This window comes from Furipterus horrens, unplaced genomic scaffold (assembly GCF_987537825.1).
Source record: "Furipterus horrens unplaced genomic scaffold, mFurHor1.1.pri manual_scaffold_1, whole genome shotgun sequence".
In the NCBI taxonomy this organism is placed as follows: Eukaryota; Metazoa; Chordata; class Mammalia; order Chiroptera; family Furipteridae; genus Furipterus; species Furipterus horrens.
The window spans coordinates 131,468,491-131,486,612 of NW_028327171.1; positions in this window are offsets into that span (position 1 = coordinate 131,468,491).

The following is an 18,122-nucleotide window of genomic DNA, read 5'->3' on the forward strand; positions in this document are numbered from 1 at the left end:
TTGCTTCAAGCAGAGACAACTCATCAATAGGCTTCAGCTGATGCCCCAGAGACCAAATCACCCTTAGCAACAAGACTTTTAAAATGTGCCAAAACATGTAGCCAGCAGAATAAATAGGACAGTCATCCTGAGCTCCAAACTTTCACCAGTAAGCACAATTTTAGCATACCAAAGGGCCAAGTTTCAGTTGTGACATATATCAACTTTAACTTGCTTAAGACAAAAAAGAAGTGTATAGGCTCATGTCACAAAAAAAGTCCAAAGATAGATCTTGCTTCAAAGGCAGCTAGATTCAGGTGCTCGACAGGGTTCACCAGGAATCGGTCAACCTCTCCCCCTCAACTCTGCTTTCTTCAGGGCTGGCTTGCCTCTCAGTTGGGTTCTTTCCAAGAGGTCGTAAAATTTCCATATACTATCAGTCATCATCCTTCTCCATAGCAACAGTAAAAGACATGATACTGAGTCTGATTGGCCAGATTTGGGTCATACGTTCATACCTCTAACCATCCTCTTGGCACTGTCCAGACTGGAACCAGAAGGTGGGGTTAGTCCCACTGAAACCAAATGAACTGAGAGCAAGGGACTGGGAAGTAGATTCTGTTAGGCAGAGATGTTGTTAGGAAAACACCATAAATATCCACCACACTATGGGTACAGAGACACCAGGCTGCGTCTAATGACATCTCCAGCCTCAGTGTTCTAAGCAGCAAATGATGGTGTGAGATCAGATCTCTGAGAGTCCTCCTGGATCTAAAAAAAAAAAAAAAAAGTGATGCCTTTATATATTTAACAGATATTTTAAAATCTCTAGATCTCAGGGGAGAACAAAATAAAGTCCACCGCCAGAATTCAGAAGTAGAAATTCTTTTTCACTTTGTTCTCCAGCAGCAGTAGATCAGCATCCTCAGGTAACTACCAAACCACCTTTTCCTGAGGTCCAATCAAGGCAGCCTATGGGCAGATAGTAGCAAGACCAGCACTTCTCTGACACGTGCTGATATTAGCAAAGCAACCAGAGGCACTTTCAACAAAGGATTTGGGGTTGACAAAACTGGATGCAGAAACAAATTCTTGCATGAAAAGGAAGCAGACGTTACAGAATAAAAATGGGATGATATGGTCTGACTTTCAGAGAAAGTCAGGAATACTGATTACATCTTGGAAACAAAAATTAAAGACTATATTTGCCACAGTCTGAAACCAACATTTGATATTAACTTCTCAACAAACACTGAAAGAAAAGTGATCAAATGAACACTGTTTACAAATAGGAGTGTATAAATCTTGACATAATATTGATTTTGAGTTTGAGGGGTCTGCCATCCTTGCATCATTGTTTTGGATCTGAGGGCTAAGTTGGTGTGGTGGCCAGGTGACTGCTGACAAATCAAATCTGAGAAGGAATAAGTCTCCAGTGGGCAGCTGCACACCACTATCAATGAGGGACAGAATTTTGAGTTTCAGTCTGTCAAAAATATGTAAAGATCTTGATACCAAGTTGGAACCATCAGGTACCAACTGAATTCCATTTGCTACTGCAGCTAAATATCCATCAACCCCACTGCTTCCTTTTCCATAGAACTCAACAACTCTACTTTAATTGGAACAGGCCCCACTCAGACCCAGAGGCCTGGTATGAAATTCTTGCTGCCTGATCTGCAGTTGGAGGCTGGGCATGTATAGCAGAAGATTTGGCCTTATCAAATTTCCAATTTGGTTTTTCCCAAGAGGGTGAGAAAATCACGGGATGATTGTAACACGAATATTTAGACAATTATTTGCCTACTAGTTTCTCATTAAATTGATTATCTGCTCAGTTAGCAATGCAATCAACCACATATTACTTAAATGTATTTATCTGTGAAATGTTGCCCCCCAATAATAAAATAGACTTTACTATAACCACTCTTCATTGCTCTAACTCTGCTCTGCATTTCTAGGCAAGAGTCATATTACCTACTTACAATAGCCATTTCAGATAATTTTGGGTCTTCTTTGAGATTACACTAAAACTTGACAAGTGACCGTTTATCGTAAAAGGAAGTTGCAATGTCAAACCTGAAACCATCTTGATGAATATTTTGTACCCTGTTACATTAAGATTCATTGGTCCATCTTGAATTTGGAATCATTTTATGTCATGCATTCCAATGCCTGGAATATATTAGTTCTCTGAATTATGCAGATTTCCCAAATGTTGACACATTCTATTATACACTATTTTAAAAGTCACATTCATTAACATCTTTACCAATCTCATCAGAAAAGTATTTAAGTAGTGGGAAGCCATTGTATTCATAATTTGGGAAAGCTAGCATTTTATCATTGGCAAAAAAAAAAATATTGTTTGTTTTTTCTGTTAAGCAACAGATCCATTTTGTTAATTTTTAAGAAACTGTCAGATTTCCAAGTTGTAATAGCCATAGTGTGTCTGCCAGTCATTTTTTTCAGGTAAAAAAATTATATTTCATGAAGATTTGGATAGTTCAGCTTCTAACTCAAATAAACACTCAAGTACTTTACTCAAGATATGCCTCCTTGAGTATGCAGAAGTTCTTTATGCAAACATTCCATTTTGTCACACTGAATATTAAAAAGATAAATAATCAAGAGTTGAGATTTAATAAAATTAATAATTTCTGCTGCTTCATCAAGGACATTCTTAAGTTAAACTGGCTTTTTAAAAAACTGCAAGTGTGTAATGGGCCCTGTGCCATTGCCTTGAATTCTGCTATGACATCACACGTTTTACCCATCACTGCTTTGATACTATCAATGCAAATGTCAACACAGTGAAAAAGGCAAATAATATTTTGGAATGATTACTTAAATAGTTTTGATATGTACTCTTGTGTGATTTTTCTCCAGATATTGTTAGCTGCTGGGAGGCAAGTAGCTGAGTTTCTGCCAGGCACGTACAAGAGAGACAGAGAGGACCAAGAGAGTCAAAGGTGTTTTAAAGGGAAGGTATAGTAGTACTTGGAACCTAAATTGAGAGAGAAAAAAAAAAAAGAGGTGAGAACCAAGAGAGCAATGGAAAGTGAGAAAGTGGTTTGGTCAATGAAAAGATGATTTGGTCCGAGTGAGATGGTTGCCATTGAGATGTCAGAGGTACTGTAGTTAATTGATGATTTCAAGCCTCAGTTTTCACCATGTGACAGATAATAAGAGTGACTGATAACAATAAGAATAGTAGCTGCCATTTACTGAGGCACTGTGCTAAGCATATTGCAAATATTATATCTTTTACTCTTTATGTCAATTCTATGAGAGGAGTACTATCATTACCTACTATCATTTATCTCCTGAATTTTAAAAAAAAGTGGTACATTTAGGGATATTATATATTGTAATCAAGATAATTTTATATTGGAATTGGGTTTCAAACCCAGGTCTGTAGACCCCAAAGCCCATTTATTTCATCATTACCCAATAGTTTCCTATCAATGGTAGGCTTTTTGGAAGTCAGGCTTGGTCAGCCTTTGCCTTTATAATGAAAGAATGTTTGTATTTGTGAAGTGCTGAGAAGAAAACACCGTGATGAAAGTCTAGACAGGCAGATAAGAGGTGGGCATACATGGCATTTTTCTTAGAAGTGAAATCACTTTCAATTTCTCCTATCATAGTTGCTTTTATTTAATTCACAAAAACTTAGTCTTCCCTACCTGTGTATTCTCAGCTTTACTGCAGTCTGTCCCTTGGTCCAGGACATCTGACTCAGTGACATGAGCCTGGAAAAGTGGGACAGACTATTTGCATGTTAATTTGAAATTGAAAATCTATTTTTTAATAAGATATAACAGATGCATTTTCTTTATTTAGAGATAAAATATATGTTTGGAATAAGAACAAGAACAGATTATAGAGACTTCTGTCCAAGATGGAGGCCTAGACTGACATGCTCTGTCTCCCTCCATAACTAAGAAGGAATACAAATACCACAAAACCAGAAATAACCAGAAGTTCCAGAAAATAAATGGAAGTCTAATGTATGAAGTTATAAAGAAGTGGTGCTCATCCGGACAGGTAGGAGGGGTGAAGCTGAGGCAGAGAGGTCAAGCTGTGCTGGCAGCGGCAGCAGTAGCAATGGCGGCAGGACAGCGGTAAGCACAGACACCTCTATTTAAGGGGAGGCGAGAAGCACCTGGGGAGCTCCCTCAGCTGCCAACCAGTCCTGTCAGCTTGAGATTCCAATGCCAAGAAAGGCAGACCCCCATTGCCTTGGACTGTGAGACCCAGAGGGAGTGGGGACGGAGGAGGAGCCTCCCAGTCTCTCAGAAGAGAGCGAATGGCAGGAATCCATCTTGGACTCCCACCCACCACAGAAAACACCACAGCGTGGTAAGACAGGTTGCCCAGTTGTGACTAGTGCACGGTGCTCCACCCCCTATAGCATAGGAGGTGTGACAGCCCTGCCCAGAAAGCAAAGGTGAACACAAAATGGTCAGGATGACACAGATCATGATAGAGGTCCCAGTGGCACAGCTGACCAGCCTGAAAATATCTAATCTAATGAAGCAGCAGATAGAAAATCTTTCTGAGGCACAGTTCAGAGCTTTGGTTATAAGAATGCTTACAGACCTAACAGCAAATCTTAAACAAGATGGGGAAGGAATGAAGGCTAGTCCTGATCAAATGAACAAAAACACATATGAAACTAGTGGTCAGGAAAAGAAAACCAGAAATCAAATCAACAAATCAGAACATAGAAAAGGAACAAACAGTCAACAAGTGCAGAAAGAGAAAACGAAAAGTGAGAAAAATGAGGTGAGGCTCAGAAACCTATGGGACAGCTATAAGCGGGGCAACATCCAAATCACAGGGTTGCCAGAAGGTGAAGAAAAAGAACTAGAAATTGAAAAATTATGTGAAGAAATAATGAACCAGAACTTCCCCAAATTGGGGAGGAAATACACTTACAGGTCCAGGAAGCACAGAGAATTCCAAAACAACTGGACCCAGGGAGAACCACACCAAGACACATTATAACCAAAATGGCAAAATTAAGGATAAAGGGAGAATCTTAAAAGCAGCAAGAGAGAAGAAGAGAATTACATACAAAGGGGTCCCAATTAGACTATCAGCTGATTTCTCAAAAGAAACTCTACAGGCAAGAAGGGACTGACAAGAAATATTCAAAGTAACGAAAAGCAAAAACCTACAACTATGATTACTCTATTCAGCGAAGCTGTCATTTAGAATAGAAGGGCAGAGAAAGTGCTTCAAGGACAAAGTAAAACTGTAGGAGTTCATGAGATCCAAACCACTGTTATATGAAATCATAAATGGACTTGTTTAGGAGAAAGAGGATCAAAACTATGAACATTAAAATGAAAACTGTATCACAACAACCAACAACAGAAGCTAGGGAACTGAAACAAAGGCAAACTAAGTAGGCAACAAGAGCGGGAAAAGAATTATGGGTATGGGGAACATTTGTGGGGGAGGTCAGCTGGGAGGGGGAAGGGGGGAAAGGGAGGGAGATGGTGCAGGATTTAAGAAGCATAGTAGGAGGGAGTGGAGTAGATAGGAAGTTTTTGAGAAGAACTATATGCACAACCAATGGGCATGGACAAAGGGGGGGGATAACTGGAGGGAGGGGGCATCACTGGGTGGAGGGGAACAAAGGGAAAAGAAATTGGGACAACTGTAACAGCATAATCAATAAAGCATATTAAAAGAAAAGAACAGTATATTACTGACTCATAAAAATTTAACAAAATAACAGCTCTAGAGTTCACACTTATCTTTACCACCATGCTTTACCTAATGAGACAGCTTTCTTTCCAGATCCCCCTTTTTAAAAATAAATAGACTTCTGCATAATGCTTTATATTTTTTCAAAGAATCTCATTCATTATTTTACACATTAAATATAAATATAAAATATATAAAATATAAAACAATTATATAGAAGGTACTCTGACCTAAGTTGCTGAACCAAACATAACACCTCTATTCTTATGTTCTAGTTGAGGAGAACCCTGGCTGGTTTGGCTCAGTGGATTGAGCGTCGGCCTGCGAGCTAAGTGTCGCTGGTTCGATCTTCCAGTCAGGGCACATCAGAGAAGGAAAACTCTGATTCCAAAAAACCTCCGCTGCCTTGCGGCATACCTCTTCAGGGGAAAGGCTAAGGGAGTAAACCCCGACAGAAAATCCGGAGCCGGAGTCCCTAAGGCGGTTTGACGTTGTAATCAACACCGGCAACTCCTGCGGCGCACCTGAAGCCAAGCTGTATTGACTCCGTCTTTCCCTTGGATCCTTCAGCTGCGAAGAGAGGGGGGGTCTGCTGCATGGGCAACAGCAGACCCTCCATATCACCCTGCCCAGGCTCTGTAGCTTCATCGCAAGATGTCGATTCAACACGGGAGGAGACAGATACCGTGTCACTCCCGAGTCGGACTGCACAGCCATTCTCAGCGGTGCAGATAGACTCTTAAGAAGCTACACCATCGTCTCTCGAGACAGACGGCTGCCGACGACGAGTTGAGGAGACAAAAGTCCACATCCTAACCCCCAAACCTCTGAATATCTTACCTTACATGGCAAAAGGAACTTTACAGATGTGATTAAGTTAAGAATCTTGAGATGGGGAAATCATCCTTGATAACCTGGGAGGGCTCAGTGTGATCCCAAAGGTCCATATAAGAGGAAGACAGGAGAGTCAGGAGATGTGGTGGTGGAAGCAGAGGGTGGAGTGATGCAGGGCACAGGCGAAGGAATGTGGGAACCTCAAGATCCTAGAAAAGGCAGAGAAGCAAATTCTCTCCCACGCTTCCAGAAGGAATGAAACATTGCCAACAGCTCAATTTTAGCCCACTGAGACCCATTTTGGGCTTTTGATGTCCAGAGTTACAAGATACTATACACGGATAATTCATTTGTGCTGTTTAAAGCAACCAAGCTTGTGATAATGTTTTATAGCAGCAACCAGAAACTGATACAGTTGGCCATCATTATCAGTCCTATTTAACTGATGTAAATGAGTGAAAAGTTCACATGACTGAACCTCACATTCTGGAGGCAGTGTAAAATGGTATAACCACCATGGAGGACACTTTGGCATTATCTATCAAAACCACTAATGCATTTATTCCATGTACCACAATCTTACAGACTTATTTACTTGCATGAAATGACACACATTAAAGTTCATTCACAGCAGCATTGGTCATTAGAGAAAAATATTGGAAACAATTCAGTTGCTTATCTCTAGGGGTGTAATGGAATAAACTCCATGGTGGAATACTATGCAGTTCTGAAAAACATGAAGAAACTCTCTACATACTGACCTGAAAAGATCTCCAAGATATATTAAGTGAACAAAAGCACAGTCCTCAGAAATATACATACCATGCTCCTTTTTGTATGGAAAGGGAAAATGAGAATATATTCATATTTGCTTATATCTGAATAAAGAAACACCGTGAGAATACACAAAAGCTAACAAAAGTGGTTATCCATAAAGTAAAAGGCTATATGGAATGAGTTGAATGGTGAGAGGGGTGGAAGAAAGATATTTTGATATACATCTCTTCGTATTTTTTTAACTATATGAATGTGTTACCCTATTTTTCTAAGTGATTTTAAAATGATGTGAAGTAGCTCACTGGTCTAAGGTAGCACAATTAATTATAACAGTAGCAATAAAAATAAAAACAGTAGTAGCAGCAGCTAACGTTTATTGAGCACATGTTATGCTCCGGGCCCTTTCAGATCTTTCTTACTAAACCCTTACAATATCCATGTAAGGTAGGGATCATTATCCTATTTATAGATGAAAAAACTGAAGCTCTGAGAAGTTGAAACTTACTTGAGGTCACTCAGCTTATAAGCTGGGTATCTCTGACTCCAAGTCCATGCTCATGAGTAACAGTTTATAGAGCATAGAAACCACATCTTCAATATCTAGCATTACTTCTCTTAATATCACATACAAGTTGTTGACAGACAAAAGTGAGAACCAAGCTAGCTAAGTGAAGAGGGGTTGCTTTGTTTTGTTTTGCTTTGCCTTGCTTTGTTTTGTTTTTGCTAAGTTCTTCTGTGAGGCTTCCAAGAACTCTATTTCAGGACAGTCCATTGTTTTTATAATTTGTAAAATTAGGCAGTCAGCATTTGCACCATGGAATTAAATTGACAGGCTCTTCCTTTTATTCCCAGGCCAAGATCTGGCTCTCAGCCTCTTGAGTCCTCTACTTGCCTGCCAGGCCTGGTCAGGGTCTGGGGCAAGGACATAAATGAAGGCCTATCTGCTGTATTTATGAGCATAAGTTGTAAGCCAAGCTAAGAAATTGTCAAGTAAAATATATTCTATCTACCTACCTTGATATAGACATCTTCAGAACTATGTGGAAGGGCAAGTTTAAAGTTAAAATCCTTGACTCGTAGACATTCTGTGCCCAAAATTATATTTATTGAAGAGAGCTCTGGTCCCTCACGTTCACTCCCCTTTCATACTACAATGGGCCTCAAACTTACAGCCCACATGTCCAAGCTCCATTTAAACAGCCTCAAACAGCCACACCTTGCCTACTCTTTGGGTCTAAGGATATGCATTCCATGACACATTCTGTCCCTGGAAGATGGACCAGGACAAGGCCCACACAGACCTTAGAAGAAGGCCCAGGGCCATTGGGAATTCCAGGGCTATGGCCTAAATGCTGAGAGGAAGGAGTACATGTGGTCATGGTCCTTTGGTCTTGGGACTGTTCAGAGGGAGGGCTGAGGGTAGAAGAGAGACAGTATCAATTTCCACTAAAGCATGGGACCTAGAGGAGAGAGCCCTCCTTCTCAAGGCCAAGAGAAATACTGTCTGTCCCTAGAAGTGTTCACAAAAGTGATGCTGGGAAATGCACAAAATTCAGGGCTCAGGTCCAGTCCAACCAATCACTTAGTGAGCAGGAGAGAATAATAAGGAGAAAGAATCCCATGGTTCATGGTAAATTCAAGGGAACAGTGGGTGGGGTAAGCAGCTAGGATACCCCCTAAATTCCAGTGCACTTGGGATGTTTTGGATATATCTAAGCTCAAATTTAAAACTTAAGCAATGATAAAAATATACCATTTTCCTTTTTGTTGCTAATGTTGTCAGAATATTTAAGTCCTGCACACAGTTTGCACCTTAGAAATCATTTATTCCTAGTATGAAAGTCCATGTCCAAGTTGTCTGAACTTTGTTGATGACAAGGAACTGAATGTTCGTCAGGTACCTTAGGTATTGGGGGTTTGTAGTGAGGTTGTCGTGGGTCAGGTTATTATGCCTGGACATTCTCTCTCACCACTATGGAGGACTCAGGCTGGGCCTGCTCAGGCTAGACCCCTGTTTTTGTTAAATCAGACCTTTGGGATTTTGTAATGCACACCTGGAAGAAAAGAAAAAGGAGGAGAAAAACTAGAAATCCAAAGACAGGGGTTAGGGAAGAATTAGAGGCATGGGGCTATATGTGGAAAATAAAACATATTTAAAGAAATTTTAAGTTGTTTTATTTTAGTCTATGTGTCCCTTCACGGTGTTTGAGAATTGCAAGTGGGAGACTCAAGCTACTTTGAAATTACATTTACTGGTTGGGATACACTCTCTTGGTGGTGACTTGGTGATGTGATGCTGTGGGTGAACCCTTCATGAGATCATAGGTGTCTGTGTGAATAAGGATCTTGGGAATCTGATAGGGACAGGGCTGCAGTCATATGAACACATCCATGGTGATCAGAATATAACTCAACACCTTAGATATGGTTCAGAACCAAAAGCCGCTTCAACAACCATCATCAGCCATTATCAACTTTTATATGATTCTGTTCATATACACCTCTGTCTCTAATTAGTCTTGCCACTACCAACCAACCAGCCAGGTTTTTCCTCATTTATGGCTCCAGTGTTCTCAGGCCATCTGTGTGCTGTTCTCGTTCTGTGTGTTTTTAGTTTCAGCATCTGTATTGTCATTAGAGCAAATATTCTCTCTCTTCTAAGCAAATGATAAGATTATGTTATCTGCCCCACTAACAGTTGTGTGTGAGCATATGATTTTCTTGAGCCAGAGACACCGAGTAGAGTTTCCAGGGGAAACTCTAGGAGTCAGGGTGTGCTCCATCATTCTTTCTGCTGTGATAGCCAGAATATTTCAGAGAGCGGCTACTCTATCAGTCCAGGTATCAGAGTGAAGAAACTGACATTGTACAACATAGTGCACAGCCACATTGACTGGGTATGTGGCTGGAACAAGATATAAACCTTGTTTCCTTCATCCACTGAGATCTGGAGCATAGGCTAACCCAGGAATCCTCAAAATGTGGCCCCTGAATCTAAAGCAGCAGCATCGCCTGGAAATTTTCTTTCTTAGGTTGCAGCCCAGACCTACTGAATCAAAAACTCTGGGGTGAGGCCCAGAATTCTGTGTTTTAATAAGCCTTGCAAATTATTTAATGCTCATTAAGTTTGAGAGCCACTGACCTAAACTATTCCAACTGATTCTGCTTCCGTTATCAAACATCTGATGCTCTGTGTCCAGAAATAAAGTACACAGAGAATCTGCCTGGTCTAATTTAATCATCAGCACCCTACTGGGCAGAACCCTTATACTGCCCACCTCATAGGCCATTGTCCAGACTATTAATTGATAGTCTTGGGCCATGTACCTCCCTCAGATTCACCCCTAGCCACAGTTGGAAGGGGGTGGGGAGGGGCATTAATGCAGAGCATGGGTACACAGACCTGCATAGCCACCTAGAATTGCCCACTCAGCATTAGCAGAGGGTATGGTTCAGAAGGCGCTGTGGATGCAGCAGGCATTATGATCGTTCTAAGTATAACAAATGTAGAATAATACATAGAAGATAAGGCAACAAAATAGAAGATTTTAAAGGAACTGTGATAGGTTCTACTGACCTGAATTAACAGTCATTTCCCATCCTTCTCCCTCTTGTTTTTAGTTTGCCTTTTGCTAACCTCTCTATAGAGGAGGAGTTTTAAGGTTTATCCCAGTGTTACTGAATTGTAGTGCACATTAAAATCACCGGAGGGACTTTAAAAAATACCAGACCTGTTCATTCTGAATCTGATGGGGGCTGGGGGAGCTGCCAGATATAGCAAGTAAAAATAAAGGTAAAACAGTTAACTCTGAATTTCAGATAAATTATTATTTTTTTAAGTATAGGTAAGTCCCATGCAATATTTGGGATATACTGATACCAGAAATATTATTTATTGTTTATTAATTCAAATATAATTAGGCCTTCCTAGACAGGGAAGCAGGAGCTGGGGGGGGGGTGAATCAATATTTTAAAATTTCCCCATGTGATTACTACCTGAGGGTTTAAGATTGAGAACTTCTGGTTTTGCCCAACCCACCCTCAATCGCACAGGATAAATTACTATTTTCTGTCATTAGAGCTCTGAATAAGTCTAGAGTGGAATTCATTCCTTTAAAAACATACTTCAAGTGATGGATTTCACATTCTGCTCCCCCCCCACACACACACACAGCACATAAGAATTGCCATTTTCAGTGAATAGCAAGTAATCCCCCATTATGTAAATGCCTATCAACTCATTTCTGAGTTAGGTTTTAATTATGACAATAGTAAGTAAAGAGGCTTAGTCAAAGAGGAGAGTTGAACTCTGATTCAAGTTACAGTGAAAAGAAAAGATGAATAAAATTCAAGTGTATTAGCTTTTAGGCTAACACTCATAAATCTAACTTAGAGTGAGCCAATCATTTTTCCCAAGTTCCAGTAGGCATAGCTCTTTCTACCAGTGTAGACTTGTATTAGGTTACTCTGATCTGGCAAATGCTAATGTAATTAGAGGAGATATTGGATTTAATCTTAATTCTTTTTTAAAAAGCGCATTTTATTATGCTGTTACAGTTATTCCTAATTTCTTTTCCCTTTGCTCCCCTCCTCCCTGTATCCCCCTTCCCTCCAGCAAACCCACCCCCATTAGTTCAGTCCATGGGTCATGCATATAAGTTCTTTGGCTTCACCCTTTCCTGTATTATTCTTAACTGCCCCTGTCTATTTTGTTCCTACCAATTATGTTTCTTTATCCCTGCACCACTTCCCAATTTCTCCCTGTTCTTCCTCCCAGCTGATAACCTCCAAATGATCCTCATACCTATGATTCTGTTCCTATTCTTGTTGTTTACTTAGTTTGTTTTTGTTTTTTAGATTCTGCTGTTGGTAGTTGTGAGTTTGTCATCATTTTAACGTTCATAGTTTTGACCTTTTTTTAAAATAAGTCCCCTTAACATTTCATATAATAAGGGCTTGGTGATGATGAACTCCTTTAGCTTTTCTTTGTCTGAGAAGCACTTTATCTGCCCTTCCATTCTAAATGATAGCTTTGCTGGGTAGAGTAATCTTTGTTGTAGGCCTTTGTTTTTCATCATTTTGAATATTTCTTGCCTGAATAGTTTCTTTTGAGAAGGTAGCTGACAGTCTCATAGCACCCCTTTCTAAGTAACTCTCTGCTTTTCTCTAGCTGCTTTTAAGATTCTCTCTTTAGCTTTAACCTTTAGCATTTTAATTACAATGTGTCTTGGTGTGGTCCTCTTTGTGTCTAGCTTGTTTGGGACTCTCTGTGCTTCCTGGACTTGTATGTCTATTTCCTTCACCAAATTAGGAAAGTTTTCCTCCATTATTTTTTACATAAGTTTTCAATTTCTTGCTCTTTCTCTTTTCTTTCTGTCACTCCTTTGATTTGGATGTTGGCACATTTAAAATAGTCCCAGAGGTTCCTAATCCTCTCTTCATTTTTTGAAGTCTTGTTTCTTCATTCCATACTGGTTGACTGCTTATTTCTTCCTTATGTCCCAAATCATTAATTTGAACCCTGGTTTCTTTTCCTTCACCATTGGTTTTGCGTGGATTTTCCCTCTTTTCATTTAGCTTAGCCTTCACTTCTTCTCTTATGTATTTGACATACTCAAACATATGTCAAGTCTGTGAGCATCTTTATCAGCAGTGTTTTCATCTCTGTGTCTGTTAGGTTGACTATTTCCTTGTTGCTTAGTTCTCCCACTGGAACCTTAATCTCCCCCTTCTTTTGGATCATACTTCTCTCTCTCCTCAATTTGGCAGCCTCCAGTGTTTGCCTCTATTTCTCATGTAGAACTGTCGCATCTATTACATTGTAAGGAGCAGAGTCTTAGGTATTCATCAGTATGGGATGACCTGTTTCACCACATTGTGGTGCTGTAGGTGGGTAAGGGGTCTGAGAGGGAGCAATGCCACTCACCCAATACTCGCCCTTTTTCCAGACACTTCTCCCACTTCCTGTATGGAACTGGTGCCCCTCTAGCTATTGCTCTGGTTGTGGTTCCCAGAGTGGGTGGGTTTGTGGATGTTCTAGCACTGTGGGGGCCCTCTAAATAAGCTGACTCTGCTGAGAGATCAGCAATTTCTTCCTCCACCCCAGAAGTAATGTGGCTTTATTTTCCCTGGTGTTAGAACCATGAGCTACACGGTCTGGCCCAGGGCTGGGATCACTTCCCAGGTTTTTCTCTCTACTGTCAAAATGTGTGACTGCACTTTCTTTTGCAGTCACAGTCACTGTCCTGCCACTGCCATCACTGCTGCCGCCATACTACATCCTCTTCACCCTGGCTCCGCCCCTCCTACCTGTCTGGATGAGTATTTCTTCTTTATTTCCTCATTTGTTGGACTTCCATGCAACTTGGTTTTCTGGAACTTCTGGGTTTGTTTGTTTTGTTTTGTTTTTTAGTGTTTTCAGTTTTGAGGTGGTTGTAATGCCTTCTTAGTTGTGAGGGAGTCGTGGTGTGTCTACCTATGCCTCCATCTTGGCCAGAAACTGTGACATTATTCAGTAGAAAATTTTTTAATAAACTATGAGGATCAACAATTAAGATTCAACTTCTGGCTAAGATGGAGGTGTAGGTAGACACTCTGTATCTCCCTCCATGACTAAGAAGGAATACAACTACCGCAAAACTGAAGACAACCAGAAGTTCCAGAAAACTGAGCTGCATGGAAGTCCAACAAACAAAGCTATAAAGAAGAAATACTCGTCCAGACAGTAGGGGGGGCAGAGCCTGGGTGGAAAGGAGGTGGTGTGGTGGCAGTGGCATGCTAGTGGAAAGCTCAGTAACACATTTTCGAAAGTAGAGAGGGACGCCTTGGGAGTTCTCCGAGCACCAGACCAGACTGTGCAGCTCATGGTCCCAGCGCCAGGGAAAATAAAGCCCCACTGGTTCTGACTGTGAAAACCAGTGGGGAGTGGGGTGGAGGAAGAAACTACCGGTCTCTTAGCAGAGTCCCTTGAATGCCTAATTCCCCAAATATAAAAGGAGCCAGAGGATTCATGGAAATACTAGGAATAGCACTTGTTGCTACATGATATTGAATAAAGGCTGAAATCTTTCACATAGCAGTTCCACATGAGGCTTAGATAGAAATGTTCCATCAAAGACACTTTAACCACTTATTCACGCTTATTTATTTATTTATTTATTAGGTAATCAAGTATTTATAAAACATTTATAAAGCATTATATTAGTCAAGATTTCCTGAGAAGCAGAACCAATAAAATGTGTATATGTATATTGAGAGATTTATTTTAAAGAATTAGTTCATGTGATTGTGGGAGTGAGCAAGTTTAAAATCTGCAATGTAGGCCAACAGGTTAGAGATCCAGGGAAGAGTTGATGTGGCCATTCAAGTCTGAAGACTAGCAGAACTCCCTCTTTATTCAGGAAGGTCAGCGATTTTTCTATTAAGGCCTCAATTAATTAGAAGGAGCCAGCTGTTTGACATGATTGAGAGTAATCTGCTTTTCTCAATATGATTGATTCAAATGTTAATCCCATACCAAAAACAACAACAACAAAAAAAAACAAACTCTTCATAATAACATCCAGAATAGTGTTCAACAAATATCAGGGTACTGTGGCCCAGCCAGGTTCACACATAAAATTAATTAGCCCAAGCACCTACTTAGTTGCTTTTCACTGAGGATGTAACAGACAAGATGAACACGGTCCCTGGTCCCATGCTGTTTTCCAAAAAATTCATTAGTTCAAGAGTGTCCCAATGTATATAAATTCAAACTCAAGTGCGAAAGACTGAAACCCACTCCTCTCTAAAAACAACTGTTGATAAGGAGGGAAAAGATAAAAATGTCAGAGATAAAGATGTCTCTGGGTGCCAAAAGCTAGAGGCAGGGAAAAGGTAGTAGAAAGGGACTCTGTTATCTTTGAAGATGAACTTAAAATCATTCACAGCTTTATCAAGGTTACCTCTATTCACTCATACCCCCAACTTACTCTTCCAGGAAGGGGTGGTCCCCTTTTACCATTTGGAGATGGGCATAGCCAGGAAAGCCTTCATAGAGGACGTGAGTTTAAGCTAAATATTCAGTAATGGATAGGTGTACACTTAGCAAAAGGAAGGGCAGGAAAATATCCTTCCAGGCATTAGAGGTCAAAGAATCCATAAATACAGACAAAAGGGAAATGCACTACATTTGGGGAGACACCAAGTATTCCCTATGGTTGGGCTTAGGGCACAGTAGCAAAGCACAGACAAAAGAGGTGGTGAAGTCCATAAGGGGCCTTCTTTCCCATGCATGCTTGGACTTGACAATGAGAAACCATGGAAAGTGTTAAGTTGGACAGAGATGTGATCATTTTGTGATTTAGAAAGATTATGCTGGCAGAGAGTCCTGCAGATTGATTACAGTAGGACAAGACTGGAATCAGAAACCATTAGCAGGCTGATTAAACGAACCTGGAGAGAAATGATGAAAGCCTCAAAGTGAAACCGAGGAGCAAGGTTGAGAAATGCAATGGGATAGAATAAAAAGACTTTGTGATTTATTGATTGTGTGTCGGGGGGAGGGAGAGAAAGAAGTTTGACTTGTCATCCACTGAGAGAAAACACAAAAAGAGGAGCAGATGTAGGAGGAAAGAATTCCGTTTTGAAATGAGGGTCTCTAGAACTGGTCCTTTCAACCAGTGAAGCTGCCCATCTTCAAGTGGATCACACAGACCTAGTCAAAGAGATACACAATCATGGTGACCACCAAAGAGGGCATGCCCCCACTCTGCAGTCCTGGATCACATAAAACGAGGCTTCTTATACAATCCAAGAAAGAGGGAGCAAGGTCCCTCAGATTGACTAATACCAGACTTACTGCCAGTCTTTGTGTAAGACAGGGTAAGAAATAACTAGATTATGTGTCATAGTTAATTTATAGCTGAGAGAATTATATCACTCAAGTTAATACTTTAATAACTCTATGAGATCCATTCTATTATGATCTCTATTTTACAGAGAGACTATGTAACTTTTCCAAGGTCATTCAGCTAATAAGCAGTAGACACAGGGTTGAACCTTGGTATTTGAGCTGATTCATACCCATCAGATCAGGGCCAGGAGGAAGGAGCTACTCAGACTTAATCTAAACCATTTTTTATTCTTATACAACCCAACTACTGAATAATGTAAGGCTATCTTGCCTTTTTCCACAAAGAAATGCCAATATAAAGCTCATCTGATTTATAATCCTTTTTTTTTTTTTTTTTTTTTTTTAATGTGGATAGATCTTACACAGTATTATAGTGGGAACTGGAAGACTTTTATCTGTTTGCTCTTGAGGACCCTGTAATCTCCTGCCTATTGAGTGAAAAAGTTTGCCTGTTTTTATAAGCAAAAGTGAGAGCATGGCTCTCTTCTTCTGTTATAGCTACACTGAACACACAGGACTCATTGGATGTCATTAAATCTCCCACTTTCCCTTTAATACAACTTGGTGAAGGTAGTCTTTTCTCCTCCCTCTGGATGGAAACCTATGCAGCCTCCATGACATTTCTATTCACTTTTCAATAATAAAACGTTATAAGTCCACTTTAAATTGCAAACCAAGTCTCAGTCAAAAAAAGTCAAAAAAGCCCAGCATAATATATGAATAATCCCTTCAATCGTCATTGAAAGGTAAAGCTTCTCTTCCTGAAGGTGGGCCTGTGAACCTTTCTCCTCCTTTGCCACCTGACATTTCTCCTTCTCCATAAGTGTTAGCTCCTTCCCTGGTAGGGTCAAAGCAGGGAGAGAGAAGAAATGTTAGGGCTATAGGACAGTTGTTACTTGAAAGAGACTATGGAAAAATAGTTTAGAGCTCTGTGGGCAGGCTGGAGCTTAAAATGTTCTCTTTCTCTGCCAGAATGTTTGAGATTCTTCAGTAGCTCCCCAGCACTGGGGCCCTCCCCTACAGCTTCCTGTAGATGATTTTTATTTGATTGACCTACCAATAATTGAGAGAAATATGTTGAAAGATTTACCCAATATATATTTGCAATGCGTGTGTGTGCATTATATATTTTGAGGCAATCCAGTGTGCAAAACTTAGACTTATTAGGGCTTTGTGCTTAGTTGAACCTTTTATTGTTATACAGGGATCCTTTCCCTAATAATGCTATGTGTTTTTGCACTCTCTTTTATTTCAACTACCTGAAGTATTTATGATAGCCATGGCTGTCATGGCTTTCTTTGGGTTAGAATTTGCTTCTTTTATTTTCTCTTACCTTCAAATTTTCTGTATTCTAGTTGAAATGTCTTTCTTATAAACAACATGTAGCAGGATTTTTTTTATTTCTGCCATTTTGTTTTGTGCTTTCTATTTGCCTCCATTTTTATGGTTTTGTTTTGTTCTGTTTTGCTTTATTGCCTTCTTTAAATGAACTTTTTAAAAATTTCATTTTCCACTTAACTTGATTGGAAACTATATATTCTCTGTATATTCTCTTGCAGTTGCTTTGGAAATTTACCATGCCTACTTGTGATAGGCTGACTAATACCCCAGACTCAAAGATATCCATGTCCTAATCTTCAGAACCTGTGAAAATGCTACCTTACAGGTAAAAAGAACTTTGAAAATGGAATTATGTTAAGAATCTTGAGATGGGGAAATTATCCTGAGTTATTTGGGTGGGCCCATTTTCACTACATGAGTCCTCAGAAGAGAGAGATGGGAAACTAAGAGTCAAAAAATAAAAATAAAAAAAAGGTGCTATGATGACAAGAGAACTGTAATATGCTACACTGCTGCCTTTGAAGATGGGGGTGGGGTCTGAGCCAAGCATGCAGACAGGCTCTAGAAACTAGAAAAAGGA